The sequence below is a fragment of the Ranitomeya variabilis genome, chromosome 4, assembly GCF_051348905.1.
Source record: "Ranitomeya variabilis isolate aRanVar5 chromosome 4, aRanVar5.hap1, whole genome shotgun sequence".
Taxonomy (NCBI): Eukaryota; Metazoa; Chordata; class Amphibia; order Anura; family Dendrobatidae; genus Ranitomeya; species Ranitomeya variabilis.
In genome coordinates, this window is record NC_135235.1 from 603639728 (window position 1) to 603656356 (window position 16629).

Consider the following 16629-nt stretch of genomic DNA (forward strand, 5'->3'; position numbering starts at 1 on the left):
ATTCCCGGCTGGATCTTTACCTTCTTAATGTATGATTACATCATGGAGCATGTCCTGGTATTTGTAGCGGGCTCAGGAGCTGAACCTGCTCCACACAGGTCAGATGTCACTATGTTACATAACTGGCATCTGCCTTTAACAGCAGCGATTGGCGCTACCTGTTAACCTCTTAAATGTTGCTGTCATCCCCAACAGCAGGATTTAATTGCGTGATCCAGTGCCCTTTAGCCCCCTTAGTAAAGCGCTCGCGGGGAGCAAATTGTTTGCTATGACAGCCGCTTGGCCGATTGAAGGCACCCATGCCAATCATGTTAATTCTGTGGTGCAGAGCCATAAGCTGTGCCTCATGAGAGACACTGACTATGGCATTTCTGTATATAGTGCAAACAGACCACTCCCCTAAAGGGGACCAACAAAGTAAAAAAATATGTATATCTTTTTAATTCGGTCTACCCTTTTTCCCCCAAATTCAAAATGCAGAAATGTAAAAATACAAGTTTGGTGTCACATAAATGTCTTATCAAAAGTACACCTGGTCTGGCGCCTCCCATCTTCATGTGATGACGTCCTCTTTTTTGCTTCCTGACGCGGCTCCGGCGTACTTTGCCCATTTGAGGGCAGAGCAAAGTACTGCAGTGCGCAGGCCCTGGGAAAGGTCAGAGAGGCCCGGGGCCTGCGCACTGCAGTGCTTTACGCCATGGACCCGGACCGCCCCTGGGTGAGTATAATATAACCTGTTATTCTCATCTTTCAGGTAACATCGGGGGCTTATCTACAGCATTACAGAATACTGTAGATAAGCCCCTGATGCCGGTGGCCGCAGCTTATAGGGCAAAAATTCCCTTTAAGCTGATAAACTATGTTCTGAAATCCCGGGGCGTTTCCGAGAAATACTGAGCTGCAATTGAGCAGCCAGTCTGGGAGGGCGATTTGGTAAGACCCCAGATGGTTGGCAATGTTCCTCTAATGTGTATCTGGGTTTTTAGATGAAGACACTCAATCCTCTGGTTTTCAGGGAAGATGACAGCCATCAGAGAAGTCTGGGGAGCACAATGGTGTCTGGCCACAGCTGACTGCTTGCTTCCCATTACAGACACGCTGAGCGTGCACGAGTATGGAGGGCGTAGGAGAAATATGTCAAAGGGCATGTGCCAGCTCCTTCTATTGGGGCACTGGAGTGTGACCATTCTTCCAGCGACTTCCACCAGCGGCTAAAAATGACCAAAAAGACACTTGAGGACAAAAACCGCTGGGGTATCCTGCAGGGCTGTGGAGTCGGTACTCCATACCTCCCTGACTCCAACTCCTCAGCACTGGGCTCCTGCAGCGCCCTCCTTCTGAAAACCTCCCTGGGTTCGCACACAGTTAGAACATGTGCACGTACCCTAAGAGTTTGATGTTAATAATGTACGCCTCACTTTAATGTCTTCAGCGACTCCATCGAAGCCACAGTGGTGCGCTGGCTCCATGGAGGGAATGGATAGCCTTTCTCATGCTCACTTGCAGAGGACCTGTAAAAAAAAAAAAAATGGCAGTCAAATACCTTGTAAAAAAAAATCCCTGAGCTCTCCTCCATTTTTCCCCGTGTCGCTCCAGTGCAGAGCTGTTCATGTTTGTTTCTACTGGAGCGCAGCATGGGAAATCTCTGTAGTCATCCTGTCTCAGAAGATGCTGACTGTGATTTGCAGACTCTGGGGGGGGGAGGAAGCTCACGCCCCCGAGAAACGCACAGGATGACGACAGAGATTTCCCATGCTGCGCTCCAGGTGACAGAAATGGGAAGATCTTTGCAACCGAGCGGCACAGCCCAAAATGGAAACCAGTGGGAAACTCAGGGGCACTCAGGGATTTAACACTGTAGTTAGCGACATCTTTTTGAGGTAATTTTTAAGTATTCTCCAATGCTTTAGAGGTTATTATTACTGTCCCCACTGGGGATCACACCCTAAATGTTCTATCTGGGAGGAACAGAAGTGATCTACAGCGCCTCAGGCCTCGCTCAGGCGGCCACACTAGCCCAGATGTGACTGCAGGAAGCCGGAGAGGATGGGGGGCTTCTACTCCTGCTACTATGGCGTATGGACGCAGTGGTGACCAGTGACTTGGATTACATCCTCCTCCTGGTTGGGGCTGGACACCATCTGCCTCCCCTAACTGCACTGTGCAAAGAAAAAGCAATAATGCAAAACATGGCTGATAACAGAGAACAAAGGCGTCACACTAACATATCTCAGCCAGCAGGAGGCGAAATTGTAACAGGGACACTGGAATGAAGCGGCGACCCCCGCTCCTAGTCTGTACGCTGCCGCACTGCTATACAGGGCGGAGGTTTGACTTCAGGGCGGAGTTTGCTGAAATTTGTACTGCGCATGCACAAATGTCTCGCTTGAAACACGCTTGCGCAGAAAGTGTTTCCACACACTACGCATGCGTGCTATCGGCCGGGGGTTATAAAGTCCCTGCGTAGCTTCCGTCGGCCTCTTTGTCCTGCGAGACACGCTGTATGAACATGTGCTCTTCCGCACGGCTCAGGTGAGTTCTGTGACCGCTCCGGTTCAATGTGTCCTAGCTTGTTGTACTCTTGGCTGCTCGGTTTCCTTTTGGTAGTGGCATGTGAGTAATACTCCCATCATGTTCTTGCTAAGGCTACGTTCACAGTTCGCAGTTGCGTTATGAACAAAAAACGCAGCGTTTTGCGCCGCATGCGCCCCCCCAAAGTCTAGACAATTTTTGCAATTTTTTTGGAAAACGCATGCGTCGTACAACGCACCACGACGCAAGTACTTGCGTCGTCTGCGTTGTCAATGCAAATCAATGGGAAAAAAGGCGCATCGACGACGCAAAAGCGACGCAAACACGACGCATGTGTTTTTTAAAAAGTCGGCGCCGCAAAAAAAATGCAACATGTTGCGTTTGCCGCGCCCTGACAGGTGCGCCCTAACGCCGCATGCGGCGTACGACGCACCAAAACGCATGACAACGCATGTACATGCGGCGCCATGCGGCCCCAATGTTAAAGATAGGGCCGCACGACGCATGCGTTTTGGTGCGGCGACGACGCTGCGGCACACAACGCAAATGTGAACGTAGCCTAAGGGCCCTTCTGGGAGATGATGAGGTCGTCGTCCTCTGGGCTGATGTACTTGATGACAGAACTTTTTTCCCCATCAGATCGACCCTGGTGACCAGTGACTTATTAGCCAGTCTTGTCTGATACATCGGCCTCCCCTCCCCCATGTTTGCCTGTTATGGCCGCCCGCAGTGTATAAATGTACAGATATCCCTGTGGTCACTCTCTTGTCTGATTTATCCGCAGTGATGGCGTCTTCTCCTCGGAGGCCGCAGTCAGAGATCTGAGCTAGTGGTAAGTGCTGGATTTCACTTTTCTGGGTCTGCTGGGAGCTGTAGTGCCACAGATAAAGGCTGATGTACGTGATGACAGAACTTTTTTCCCCATCAGATCGACCCTGGTGACTTGTGACGCTTATTAGCCAGTCTTGTCTGATACATCGGCCTCCCCAGTGTGTGGCCGCCCATCATGGCCGCTGCTTTGGGGTTTCCCCAGATCTGAAATGTTCATAGATTATAATGCCTCATTAATTTGTAATGAAGTCATATAATCACTTTGCACTCGTACTATAGAAAATATTTCTTTTGAGTGAAAAATATTTATTGGAACAGTGCTGTGGTGGAGCGATAAACAAAACGTTTTGGCCAACCTGTGGCCTTGATCACATTATCGCCTTATGCAGTGCTGTCTTTAGATAGATCTACGGTGTCGCTGAGGCTATAGACCAGACAGAAAAACCACAGTCCAATCGATTTTATATTGCTAGAGCCAGATATGTAGCAAAAAAATTGCCGTTGTAGTATAGGGCTGAACCATAAATATGGGTATAGCTGCCAGGGTATAGGATCAACAAAAGCCAGCCTATGATACTACTTCAGTTTTTCAATAGCCAGAGGGGAGTGGGTATGCACAAATTTAGCTCACATTGGTGGCGGAGATCCTGGTAGCCGGATACAGCGTTGGTGGCCAAGTGGGAATAGCTGACACACAACCGTGTCAAAGCGCAGGAACAGAGCCTGTTCCTGCGCTTTGACACGGTTGTGTCAGCCATTCCCACTTGGCCACCAACGCTGTATCCGGCTACCAGGATCTCCTGGCTGGCTTTTGTTGATCTTATACCCTGGCAGCTATACCCATATTTATGGTTCAGCCCTATACTACAACGGCAATTTTTTTGCTAAATATCTGGCTCTAGCAATATAAAATCGATTGGACTGTGGTTTTTCTGTCTGGTCTTCAGCCTCAGCGACACCGTAGATCTATCTAAAGACAGCACTGCATAAGGCGATAATGTGATCAAGGCCACAGGTTGGCCAAAACGTTTTGTTTATCGCTCCACCACAGCACTGTTCCAATAAATATTTTTCACTCAAAAGAAACATTTTCTATAGTAAGAGTGCAGTGATTATGACTTCATGATTGATGGAACTTTGGCTCCGTTCACTGGCACTGTCACGTTCACAACAGTCGAGTGCTAGCCCTCTACGCTCTTCATTAATTTTTAAGATCTCTGCTTGCTGTCAGTAAATGAAAACCTTTTAGCCTGAATATTCCTTTCGATGTTCTCACAGCTGAGGCTGAAGACTACATTAGGGCTGCACAGTGCTGGAGACATTCACAGATAATGTGCGACAAATATAATTTATACTGTGAATTTGCTATAAAAAACAAAACAAAACTTCAGAAGTGCCATGATTCTGGTGTCTGTGTAGCCCCGGCTTTAATACTGCATGTACGGATATGTTGTAGCAATCTGAATAGGAGCGACCTGTTTTTGCCTTTAGCTCACAGCAGTGTCTGCACATTGTAACAACCCCTCAGCTGTGTGAGCAGGACTATCAGAAGCATTATGTGATCCAGCTGTAGACAACGCTGTCTCTGGTGCAAAGCTTAAGGTGTAACTGTCCAGGAGAACGGCTCATCGCTGTGAGGGTAGAGCCATGTGTAGCTGCAGCGGTCAGTACCATCTTATGACTGTATTTGACAAGTGCCAGCCTAATCCCACCTGTAGCTGGGCACCGTTCTAGATTGGCGGGTGGCATCTGTAAATGTTTCCATTTCCTGACGGCAGAGATGGGAAATGTAGCGCTTCCTATGACACAATGATTCACTTAAGTGATGATATGCGGTAATTTCTTCCCTCGTTGACCCATGTCTCACTGGTGGTCAGTGGTTTCATTGTGCTGGACACTGCTGATCAGTAGCTGCTAGTGGTTGTAATCCTAATCCGAACTGAAGAAAAGGACAGCGCCACAGATAGTGAAAAGCAGCTCACATATTTATTCTGCCTCCTACGGCAATGTTTCGGTCCGAAGACCTTTGTTGTAATCCGGTCTCTGAATTCTGACATGTGTAAATTTTCCCATCTTCATAGGATAATATGAAAAATGGATTGTGACCTGTGGAGTTTACTTCCCCTCTGACCTGCACGAGGGACCATGAATGGTGAGACGCTTTTATGGGATGGTTGGGTTGGTTGTCCTCTGGGCTGATGTACTTGATGACAGAACTTTTTTCCCCATCAGATCGACCCTGGTGACCAGTGACTCTTAATTAGCCAGTCTTGTCTGATACATCGCCCTCCCCCATGTTTGCCTGTCATGGCCGCCCCGCAGTGTATACATGTACAGATATCCCTGTGGTCACTCTCTTTTCTGATTTATTCGCAGTGATGGCGTCTTCTCCTCGACGGCTGTGGTCGGAGATCTGAGCTGGTAAGTGCTGGATTTCACTATTTTGGGTGTGCTGGGAGTTGTAGTGACACAGATAAAGGCTGATGTATGTGATGACAGAACTTTTTTCCCCATCAGATCGACCCTGGTGACTTGTGACTCTTATTAGCCAGTCTTGTCTGATACATTGCCCTGTCAGTTATTGCTGCCCCCCACAATGTGTATAGGTGGATAGTGACACCTAATGTAACCGTCTTGTTTCCGGTTTATCCACAGGCATGGCATCTCGTTTGGAGAGGTCAGGCTCAGTTTTCTGGACATGAGGAGGTGAGTTCTGAGGCTGCTGGGATTTGTAGTGAATGTAATGGCAGAACCCCCTATCAGATCAGCCATGTTAATTTGTCGCCAGTGTTGTCTGACAACTCTTGGGGGGGAGGTGTGCATGCGGTGGGCTGGTGTCATGTGATGCTCATGGTGTCTTGCTCTGCAGGTCCGCGCAGTGATGGGCAGAGTTGTAGACGTGGTGCTGTCCGCAGTGATGGAGGATCAGGGTAGGTCATCGATGCAGGGGAACGTGCAGCGCTGCCTGTCGTAGGTGATGACTGAAGCTTTTTTCCCCAGCAGATCGATCATGGTGACTGCAGATATTTAAGCCAGTTGTGTCTGATACGCAGAGCAGCGCGGGGTGGGTGGGCGGCAGATGGACATGTTTGATATCTGATGGCTTGTCTTACAGGTGTGTGCCAACTGAGGGGAGAGGAGACGCTGCAGATCTGCTGGAGGCCGGTGACCGAGCAGAGGTTTTCTTACACTCCGCCATCAAAATATCTGGGTACAGGCGCCCTCTGCTGTGATGTGATGTGAAATAATAAATAATTTATGCTTAGTACTTGCCTCAGTATCTGTCTGTGGGTCCCCGGCCCGTCCTCTGCATGTTGTCAGGGAAACTTTTTACAATATTTTCAGTAATGTTTTCCATGTCGCACTTGGTGTATTAGTTTACAGGTATTGCACAAGTAAAGCACTTGTATTACTGGGGTACAGTCATTTGGGTAACGTGACGTACGCTGGGTACTATTTTGTAGATTTGATGCTTAGTCCGTACTTTCCTATTTGTTATCCAATGTGCATGGACATCCTCAAGCTGCCTGCAGGGGGTGCTGCCTCCGTACTTTTCCCTAGCACCTGTGTATTAGAGCTGATGTGCTGTGCAGCTCAGGCTACACAAGATGGATAGAGCGACACCTGCTGACGACTATCAATTATACAGTCAAAAGAAACCAAATACAGCCTCTTCCCTTTGTCCTTTCAGTTGGTGGTACTCCTGACAGTATAGGAAATTAATAAAACTGAATGAATCTTGTAGGAACACATAGTTCTTCAGCCAATTCTGCCGCTTGGTTTTGTGGATGAAACATCCTTTTTACTGCAAGAAACTGGGAGAACTGTTGCTGTTTACAGCTGCAGTATGTGCATGCAGCCCAATTTAGCCATCGTTGGACCTGTGAGTCGGTTTATCCTAACTGAACCCCCCTACTCCAGAAATTTGTTACAATGCAATGTCAAGTGGAAAATCCCAGAAAATGTAAAAAAAAAAGTTTTACATACCGCAGAAAACGCTGCAATCTGACCCTGAGCATGCTTTCACACTCCTTTTTTGGTACCCGTTCAATGGTCCATTCAGGGTATGCGTCTGACCATACCGCAAAACGAAATTCAGGTGTATGCGCTGATTGGGTCATAGGCTATAATGGTGCTGAAGGAGTCAACGTGTGCGTCTACTGGGGACTAAAGACATAGTCTACTACATTGGAGTGTAAGTATCTGCCTCCAGTAGGCGTACACTCCCGAGAATGATGAACAGAGCGCACGTACGCTCTGCATACACCCGAATTCAGTTTTGCGGGGGGTTTGGGCATAAGTCACGTTGGAACCAACGATCTGGTGGCAGAATCTAGTGTCAAAGGACTCAGGCTGGTTCTGCACAGCCAAAATCTGTTCTTTGTATTAACACTGTTCATTTGTTTTTCTACGTTTTCGTTGCATTTTTTTTTTTTGCAGCGTTTCTTGGTTGTGGAATCACGTGTGTGCTTTGTCTACAGTATGTTTTATTTGCAGAAATGCAGTTGACATGTTACAGATTTCAAAAATGCAGTTTTTCAATTCTGGAAAAAAAAAGCATGTGCATGATTTCTCAAAACTCTTGCTGGTACTGTAATAAGCAGCTTGTAATTTGCATAAAACTGCAAAAAAAAAAACAGAAATGCAAAGTGTCAACATAGCCTAAAGCTTGTTTCTTCCCGCTGTTAAATTGATGTCGTCTGCACAGAAAAATAGAGCTACAAGATACAGAGGCTTAGTATGCGAGGACCGGTAGTACCTAGGTTGAGGTCTAAATGTTTACTTTCAATGACGTGTAAAACACTCAGGTCCTGCTCAGCCCCGGTCTATTTTGAGGCCTGCTATCACATAAGGTGAATTACTAGAATTAGGGACCATCCTGATTTGTGTACACCCGGTCACAGTGGAATGGCTTTTACTCTTTATTGTATTAACATATGGTACTTGATATTTTATTATGTACATGTATTACCATAATTTACATTTATTGTTTTTATTCTAAGGTATATTTGTTAATGGCTATAGTGTGAATATTCACCTACATATTCTATACTAACTGGTTTGCTGGTCCATGTTTGTTTAACATATCACTACAACCAAGTTCTGTACATAAATACAGCACCAGAACCAAGCTCGGCTCTAAAAACAGCACTAGAAGCAAACAGACTGATTCCCTTGCACTCTACACAGCACAAATATTTTCAATTGTACCAATCTTCACAGTTCTGTGAACCTGCTATTACTTTATCAACCAGTTTGTACTTACCAGTCTTGTCCAACTATTACGTGAGCGCCCTCTCATTTTTATACAGGATGCTGAGATTACAATGGGTGCAGAGGTTGCACTCCCCAATATCCAAAGTGGATTATTACAAAGTAGTTACAGCTGAAGGCCTCTAATAAGTAGTGATGAGTGCAAGTGCTCGTTTCTCTCGAGTTTGCCTAGGGTGCTTGGGTATCCACTGAGTAGCGTGGGTGCTCGAATGACACTGTTAAGTCCCCATGGCTGCATGTTTTGCGGCTGTTAATCCCTCATATTTTGTGGATTCTACCTGACAAACACTGGTAATCCCTTCATGTTTTGTCGTGGTCTTACCATGAAACATGCAGGCACTCGAACATGTCATTCGAGCACCTGCGATACTTGGTGCGTACATGAGCACCCTAGGCAAACACTAGTAACGAGTAGAGTTGAGCGAATTTCTTCGGTCCTCGCTTATTCGGCAATCTATAGCGCTTACCGAATAAGCTGCAGAGGGAACCTGGATACAGTGCTGGCTGATTGGTGCTGCATGTATCATGGCTGTGTCACTGACAACACATGAGTGGAAAGCCCGACACACAGGCTGTCCATGCATGTGCTGTGACAGTGACACAGCCACGATACATGCAGCTGCGGCGCCGATCAGCCGGCACGCTCCATGTATCCGGGTTCCCTCTGCAGCTTATTCTGTAAGCGCTATAGCTTGCTGAATAAGTGGGGACCCGACTAAACTCCCTCAACTCTTAGTAACGAGCGCTGCCTCAAAATCTGCACTTCAGATGCATTCTCTACAGAAATGTCATGCTTCACCCCCAAGCAAGTGTGGTATAGGGCCTCTGCTCATAATATAATGTCCAATAGGCCCAGAACTAAGGTTACAGTACTGTGGTGTACAATGTTATGGAGAGGCACGGAGCGCTTCCTGCACAGCTGTGCCCCATCTGTCTCATGATACGTTACTTATGAGAAGATTCATTTAGGCCACATATGTCACATTTAGGAAATCCTCTTAGAGCGCAGATTAAAGGAGCAGTCCATGGTATGATACTACCACTTCTCCCTCCAGAGACACTGCCTGCATGTCACCGTAACCACACGAAACTGAACTCTAGTAAGAAGGAACACAGGGGCCCCACACCTTTCATGGAAAAATGGTGAAGTCATAGAGAAGAACCTGCATAATGGGAAGAGATCCCCAACATTCTCTGCATCATCTATTCCTATAATTATTAAATAAAGATCGGAACACTGTGTTACTAATACTATACATAAAAATTAGATTGAGCTAACGTCTGACAGGGGTGATACATTGTGTGAAAGATTAGACTGAGATGATGTATGTGTTATAGGGAGATCCGTCAGGATTGTCATAGATTTTAGTTTTTGTGTTTGGAGGCATGGATTGGGGGCGTCGTGTGGTGGCGTCATGTATATCTTTGCTGTAAATATTAACATGTAGAAGCTTCGTCCTGCACACAATATATAAACACTTATGTGGTTTGTTATATATGGCCATCTTGGGGAGCGAAGGGGGAAGCATCTCTTCTGCACAAATCACAAACGCAGCTGTGTTACCGATGATAATCAGAGGGCTTGTTTTTTTTGTTTAATTCCCCTTTTTTTTATATTCGAGTGATCACATGGAGTCAGTGGCATCATCAGTGATTAGAAGGGATAGGAAGGTACCATTGTCACCAGTAATAGTTGATAGAGATAACCATTGTCGCCAATGATGGGAGTGTACGAGGATCAGTAGTAGGCCGGAGACACACTGGTGCGAGATACGGCCGAGTCTCGCTGGTTAAAAGCAAGCTGTGGCATCGGCACTCCGGAGCGGAGCGTGCAGCTCCATATATTGCTATGCAGCTGCACGCTCCGCTCCGGAGTGCAGGTGCCACAGCTTGCTTTTAACCAGCGAGACTCTGCCGTATCTCGCACCAGTGTGTCTCCGGCCGTAGTATCAGAGTTTGGGCTCACACTCATCAGTGTGAATAAAATCAATTTTGTTCCTGAAAAGTAGGATGTGTCAAGTACAATGCGATTTTTCTCACCTAGCATCCGGATAACATGCGTATGCAATCTGTATGCAAATCGTTTTTAACATCAGCTTTTACATACAGTAATTCTGTCATTTCAAGCTAGTTTACTAATAAAACAATCTTATATACAGATAGAAACATATATATGTCATTGAGATATATAATCAGTGCAGTGCTTTTGTAGCTTTCTATACATTTAAAATAAAATGGCATGGGGTTCCCCTTATTTTTCGTAACCAGCTGAGGGAAAGCTGACCTCTGGGGGCTGATGTTTATAGTCTGGGAAGGGGGTAATAAACAGTAGCTTCCCAGGCTATTAATATTAGTTCCCATCTGTCTACTTAGCCTTTACTGGTTATTAAAAAGGGGTTAACCTCCCCCCCAAAAATGACATGGGGGTCCCCCCTATTATTAATACCCAGCAAAGTTTAGGCAGCAGCAGGCTGATATTAATAGCCTAGGAAGGGGCCATGGATATTGGCTCCCTCCCAGGGTCAGAACATTATCCCTCAGCCGCCCCAGAAATTGTGCATCCATTAAATGCGCCAGTACTAGCGCTTAGCCTCAGCTCTTCACACTTGCCCTTTTTTCCACACACCGTGCAGTAACGTCATTGAGGTGATCAGAGTTTATCTATGAAGTCCAGTCACCTTACTGACGTCATTGCTTCGTACTGAAACTGCATTCGCACACACAGCTCAGTGTCTCCTGGATGCAGGGCTGAGTGGTAGCATCATGCCACAGCACAGCAATACGTCCAGATGTAGCTCAGTTGGGCTCTTCACGGACAAATGGATTATCGGCTGACAAGTAAGGAATGCTGTGTTTTATTATTTTTAATTTTACATTAATAAATAGGTAAAATAAAAGGGGGGGAGTTTTTATTTAAATTAAATGACTTTACTTGGTTTGTGTCGTTATTACATTTGACTATGGGGTTAGTAATGGGGGTGTCTTATAGACACCTCTCCATTACTAACTCCAAGGGCTTGATGTCAGCTGACATCAAGCCCAAAACTATAACCCCACTTTCCACCGCACCAGGGCAAGTTTAAGGATTGAAGGCTAAACATCAGAATTGACGCATCTAATAAATGCACCATTTCTGGAGCAGCTGTCCTTAGTCTGGGAGGGAGACAATTTCCATGGCCCCTTCCATTAATGTCAGCCCACATGTGTCTGCCTAGCCTTTGCTGGTTATTAATTATAGGAGGAACTCCACATAATCTTTTTGATGGGTCACCCCTTGTTAGTAAAGGTTTAGTTGACAGCTCGGAGCTGATATTAATAGCATGGGAAGCTCCATGTTTATTACCCCATTTCCACACTATAAACATCAGCCTCCAGCTGTCGGCTTTTCCTCAGCTGGTAAAGAATAATATTTGGAACTCCATGCCATTTTTTTTAAATTCAAAATACATCGCTTCTATTCTGACAGTACACGCTGTAAATTTACTGTACTCGGCTGATGAAATGTTGGGTTTCCTATTAGATGGGTACGTAAAAATCTCACTGCACACGCATGGTCTGTGTGCCGGACAACGTTTTTCCTCGCACTGACTTGCATTGGTGAGTCTCATCCAATATACGCGGCCACTCGTAGCATGCTGCAATTTTTTTCTCAGTCCGATCCGAGCTGAGAAAAAAATTGCAGATGAACACATAATCATTGACTAACATTAGAGTGCAATCCGATTTTTTTTTATCAGATTGCACTTGTCCGTTTGAAACGTAGATGAGTATGAGCCCTTAAGGTGGGTAACTATTTTCACTAGTGATGTGGATGAAGGGAGTCACCATTGTCATCAGCGCTCAGGATGTGCAGTGGGATCAGCATTGTCACTAGTGATTCGAAAGGATGGAAGGGTTGCCATTGTCACTGGTGATGGGTGATAGAGTTAACTGTTGTTACTACAGGGGGGAGGGGACAGGTGTGTTAGCAGAGTTTGGGAGGATCACTATTTTTACCAGTAATTGGATGGGAAGGTCAGTGGGCTCACCAGTGATTGGAAGGTATGGAATTGTCACTATTTTCATTAATGAAGGTGGGGTTGAGAGGTCAGCAGTTTAACCAGTCATTGGAATGAATGGGGGAATCCATTGTCACCAGTGATTAGAGAGTATGTAAGGATCACCATCTTAATTAATGATGGGGTTGTTGGGGGGCAGCAGTGTTCAAGTGATTGGAATGGATGAGGTCTCCATAGTCACCGTTGACGGGAAGGTCAGTGGTATCACCAGTGATAGTAGATGACCATTGTGACCAGTATTTGGAACAGATGGGCAATCAGCCATTCTATCAGTGATAGGCTGGGTTGGAGGGGAGAAACAGCAGTGTTAGGGCAACCTGATATAACTGTAATAATATTGGGTTGAGGGCTAATGGTCATATATGTGATATAGTGGCCATTTGGTCTTCTCTCTGGAGGAATCTTCTGTGAAATGTTTCTTGATGCCCGGACGTCATCAACTATTTGTCATGAAGTTAATCAGGTTTTCCTACATCTGGACAGAGTCAGCAGAGATGATGTGACTGCGACGCTCATCTGGAAATGGTCATCGTATAACTCCTCATTATATTCTATCCAGAATCACATTACCAGGGACCACTGCGGGAAAAGTAATGGCCAATACACATCAGGCTTCTCACAGATTTCAATTTCTAAAGGTGATGGTTCATGTCACTAGTGACTTATCAAAGATGGAAGCTGCCTGAGACCCTGAGGTTAATCTTACACAAGACAATATCCCCCCAAATGTCTTGTAATTGTATCTTGAAGTGAACGTTCACAAGGACTGATGCTGATCAGTGCTGATTGAGTGGTCAAGCTATGTCCCTAGTCATGGAAACAGCAGGGGTCATCAGTGACTAAAAGAGACGGGAGGTCACCATTGTCGGAATTGTCATCTTTGATTTGGGGGTATTCAGTAATTATAGACAACTTTATATAACTGGAATGACTCTGGGTTGTTGGCAGTGGTCTTCAATGTGTTATGGTGACCACTAGGTCTTCTCTCTGGATGAAACTTCTGTTAAATGTTCCTTGATGGCTGGACATGATCAGTCCCTTTGCCCTGAGGATAATTCAGTTTCCTTGCATCTGGACAGAGTCAGTAAAGATGTGACTGCGATGTTCATGTGGAAACAGCCATCGTGCAACTTCCTCTTCATTATTTTCTGTCTGTAATCACATTACCAGGGGCCACATGTTAATCCACTGTGAGAAGTGAGATGGTGAATTGAGAAGAAGTTCCACACAGGTATTAATGAATAAAAGGTCTCAGTTCACCGCTATGTCAGCAGTGATTTGTCCTGAGGTCCATCTCGCGTTAAACCCCATACTACGCCACTCGGTCTGTAATTGTCCTCCATGTTCAGTTTTGTATGCTCATAAGTTACAGGTTAATATGAAATGCGTTTTAGGCTCCTCGGCCCTGAGGCTAGGTAAAAACTATGATGGATCTGGTGAACCGCAGTAACTTATTACCAGAAGGTACCAGAAACATTGAGGGATGGCAGGGGAAAAGTGAAATAAGTCCCTGCACTTCCATTCGAAGGTGGAGATGATCATGACTGGTGACAACTTGGATACTGCGCCAGAAGATACCAGGTGTTCCAGCCACATATGCACACGTCCTTTGTATCTGAGGAAGAGTAGACATTTTCTTTCCCTTGATGATCTCTTCTGAAGACCTGTGATTCGCAGCTACCACCCCATAATATAATTTCTCCCAATAGGATCTCCTGTTTGAACTAGGAGAAATAAAAAGCAAGAGGAGCTCCCTGTGTTACATCGGGGGCAACAGGTGAGTCGGAGGGTTGGTCGCTCACCTGAACAGCATGTGCGCAAGATAAATATCACGGTCCTATGTATAGGATGCGGTGATTCCGCCTGCGTTCAATGAACACAGGCAGAATCACCGCGCGTACAAAAGGGGGCAGGGCTTTGGACAGCGGGGTATCCGCTGCGTCTAATGCGCAGCCATTCCAGCACGTGGAAACATAACCTTAGTTTTTCTTTACAAAGCCCTCCTGCTCTCCACTCATTACTAGTGATGAGTGAATATACTCGTTACTCGAGATTTCCTGAGCACGCTTGGGTGACCTCAGAGTATTTTTTTAGTGCTCGGAGATTTAGTTTACCTCACCTCAGCTTAATGATTTACATCTGTTAGCCAGCATAAGTACATGTGGGGATTCCCTAGCAACCAGGCAACCCCCACATGTACTTATGCTGGCTAACAGATGTAAATCGTTCAGCTGCGGCGATGAAAACTAAATCTCCGAGCACTAAAAAATAGGACACCCGAGCGTGCTCGAGAAATCTCGAGTAACGAGTATATTCGCTCATCACTACTCATTACCTGTATTAATTGCACCTGTTTGAACTCGTTACCTGTATAAAAGACATCTGTCCACACTCAATCACAACCCAAACTCTCCACCATGGCCAAGACCAAAGAGCTGTCTAGGGACAATGTTGTATATCTACACAAGGCTGGGATGAGCTACAGGGCAATAAGCAAGCGGCTTGGTGAGAAGGCAACAACTGTTGGCGCAAGTATTAGAAAATGGAAGAAACACAAGATGACTTTCAGTCTTCCTCAGTCTGGGGTTCCAGGCAAGATCTTGCCTCGTGGGGTAAGGATGATTCTGAGAAAGGTCAGGAATCAGCCCAGACATACACAGGAGGACCTGGCCAATGACCTGAAGAGAGCTGGGACCACAGGCCCATGTGCAGTTTGCCAATGACCATCTTGATGATCCAGAGGAGGCATGAGAGAAAGTCATGTGGTGAGATGAGACCAAAATAGAACTTTTTGGTATCAACCCCACTTGCTGTGTTTGGAGGAAGAAGGATGAGTACAATGCCAAGAATACTGCTGCAACCGTGAAGCATGGTGGAGGAAAAATCATACTTTGGAGGTGCTTTTCTGCAAAGGGGATAGGATGACTGCACTGTATTGAAAGGAGGATGGATGGAGTCATGTATCACGAGACTTTGGCCTACACCCTCCTTCCCTCAGAGCATTGAAGATAGGTCCTGTCTAAGTCTTTCAGCATGACAATGACCCAAAAAACAGGCAGGGCAACTAAGGAGTGGCTCTGTAAAAAGCATTTCAAGGTCCTGGAGTGGTCTAGCCCGTCTCCAGACCTGAACCCAATAGAAAATCTTTGGAGGGAGCTGAAACTCGATATTGCCCAGCGACAGCCCTGAAATCTGAAAGATCTGGAGAAGATCTGTATGGAGGAGTGGGCCAAAATCCCTGCTGCAGTATGTGCAAACTTGGTCAAGAACTGCAGGAAACGTGTGACCTCTGTAATTGCAAACAAAGGTTCCTGTACCAAATTTTGCACAATAGAGGGACACATTTATACAGTAAAGGTAGGTTTTGTAAAGGGGTCAAGTGCCACGCATGACTATGTGTCTAGCTTAAATTGTGTTTTGTGACAGAATCCCTTTAAAAGCAATTCACTGAAAAGGGGTTCTCCACTACAATTATATTAATGACTTATCACAAAAAAATGCACAAACAAATTACCAAAGTGGGATACCCCCAAATCAAGATGAGCTGGCATAATACAAATCAAAAGTGTCTGGCTAAAAAACAGGTTGATCACCAGGGGGCTACCTATATCCCTATTTATTAGACCCCAATTGATATACAGTGCCTACAAGTAGTATTCAACCCCCTGCAGATTTAGCAGGTTTAATAAGATGCAAATAAGTTAGAGCCTTCAAACAAGAGCAGGATTTATTAACAGATGCATAAATCTTACAAACCAAAAAGTTTTGTTGCTCAGTTAAATTTTTATAAATTTTAAACATAAAAGTGTGGGTCAATTATTCTTCAACCCCCAGGTTTAATATTTTGTGGAATAACCTTTGTTTGCAATTACAGCTAATAATCGTCTTTTATAAGACCTGATCAGGCCGGCACAGGTCTCTGGAGTTATCTTGG

At 45.6% G+C, this 16629-nt stretch overlaps 2 long non-coding RNA genes and 5 other non-coding genes across 7 annotated transcripts; 6 read left to right on the forward strand and 1 right to left on the reverse strand.

Annotated features, from left to right (window-relative positions):
• Window positions 1-426: 426 nt before the first annotated feature.
• On the reverse strand, window positions 427-2350 carry LOC143769230 (uncharacterized). Its single transcript, XR_013214283.1, has 2 exons — window positions 2226-2350; window positions 427-1511 (listed from the first exon to the last, which is right to left on the reverse strand). It is a non-coding gene; the product is annotated as an uncharacterized LOC143769230 (long non-coding RNA).
• Window positions 2351-2431: 81 nt separating this feature from the next.
• Window positions 2432-6628, forward strand: LOC143765996 (uncharacterized). The gene is made up of 7 exons (XR_013213495.1): window positions 2432-2532; window positions 3317-3364; window positions 5445-5515; window positions 5740-5784; window positions 6019-6069; window positions 6233-6293; window positions 6479-6628. It is a non-coding gene; the product is annotated as an uncharacterized LOC143765996 (long non-coding RNA).
• LOC143770873 (small nucleolar SNORD12/SNORD106) lies at window positions 3134-3223 on the forward strand. Its single transcript, XR_013214780.1, has one exon. It is a non-coding gene; the product is annotated as a small nucleolar SNORD12/SNORD106 (small nucleolar RNA).
• Window positions 3423-3514, forward strand: LOC143770874 (small nucleolar SNORD12/SNORD106). The gene has a single exon (XR_013214781.1). It is a non-coding gene; the product is annotated as a small nucleolar SNORD12/SNORD106 (small nucleolar RNA).
• LOC143770877 (small nucleolar SNORD12/SNORD106) lies at window positions 5558-5650 on the forward strand. The gene has a single exon (XR_013214784.1). It is a non-coding gene; the product is annotated as a small nucleolar SNORD12/SNORD106 (small nucleolar RNA).
• LOC143770875 (small nucleolar SNORD12/SNORD106) lies at window positions 5843-5934 on the forward strand. The gene has a single exon (XR_013214782.1). It is a non-coding gene; the product is annotated as a small nucleolar SNORD12/SNORD106 (small nucleolar RNA).
• Window positions 6328-6418, forward strand: LOC143770878 (small nucleolar SNORD12/SNORD106). Its single transcript, XR_013214785.1, has one exon. It is a non-coding gene; the product is annotated as a small nucleolar SNORD12/SNORD106 (small nucleolar RNA).
• Window positions 6629-16629: the final 10001 nt, after the last annotated feature.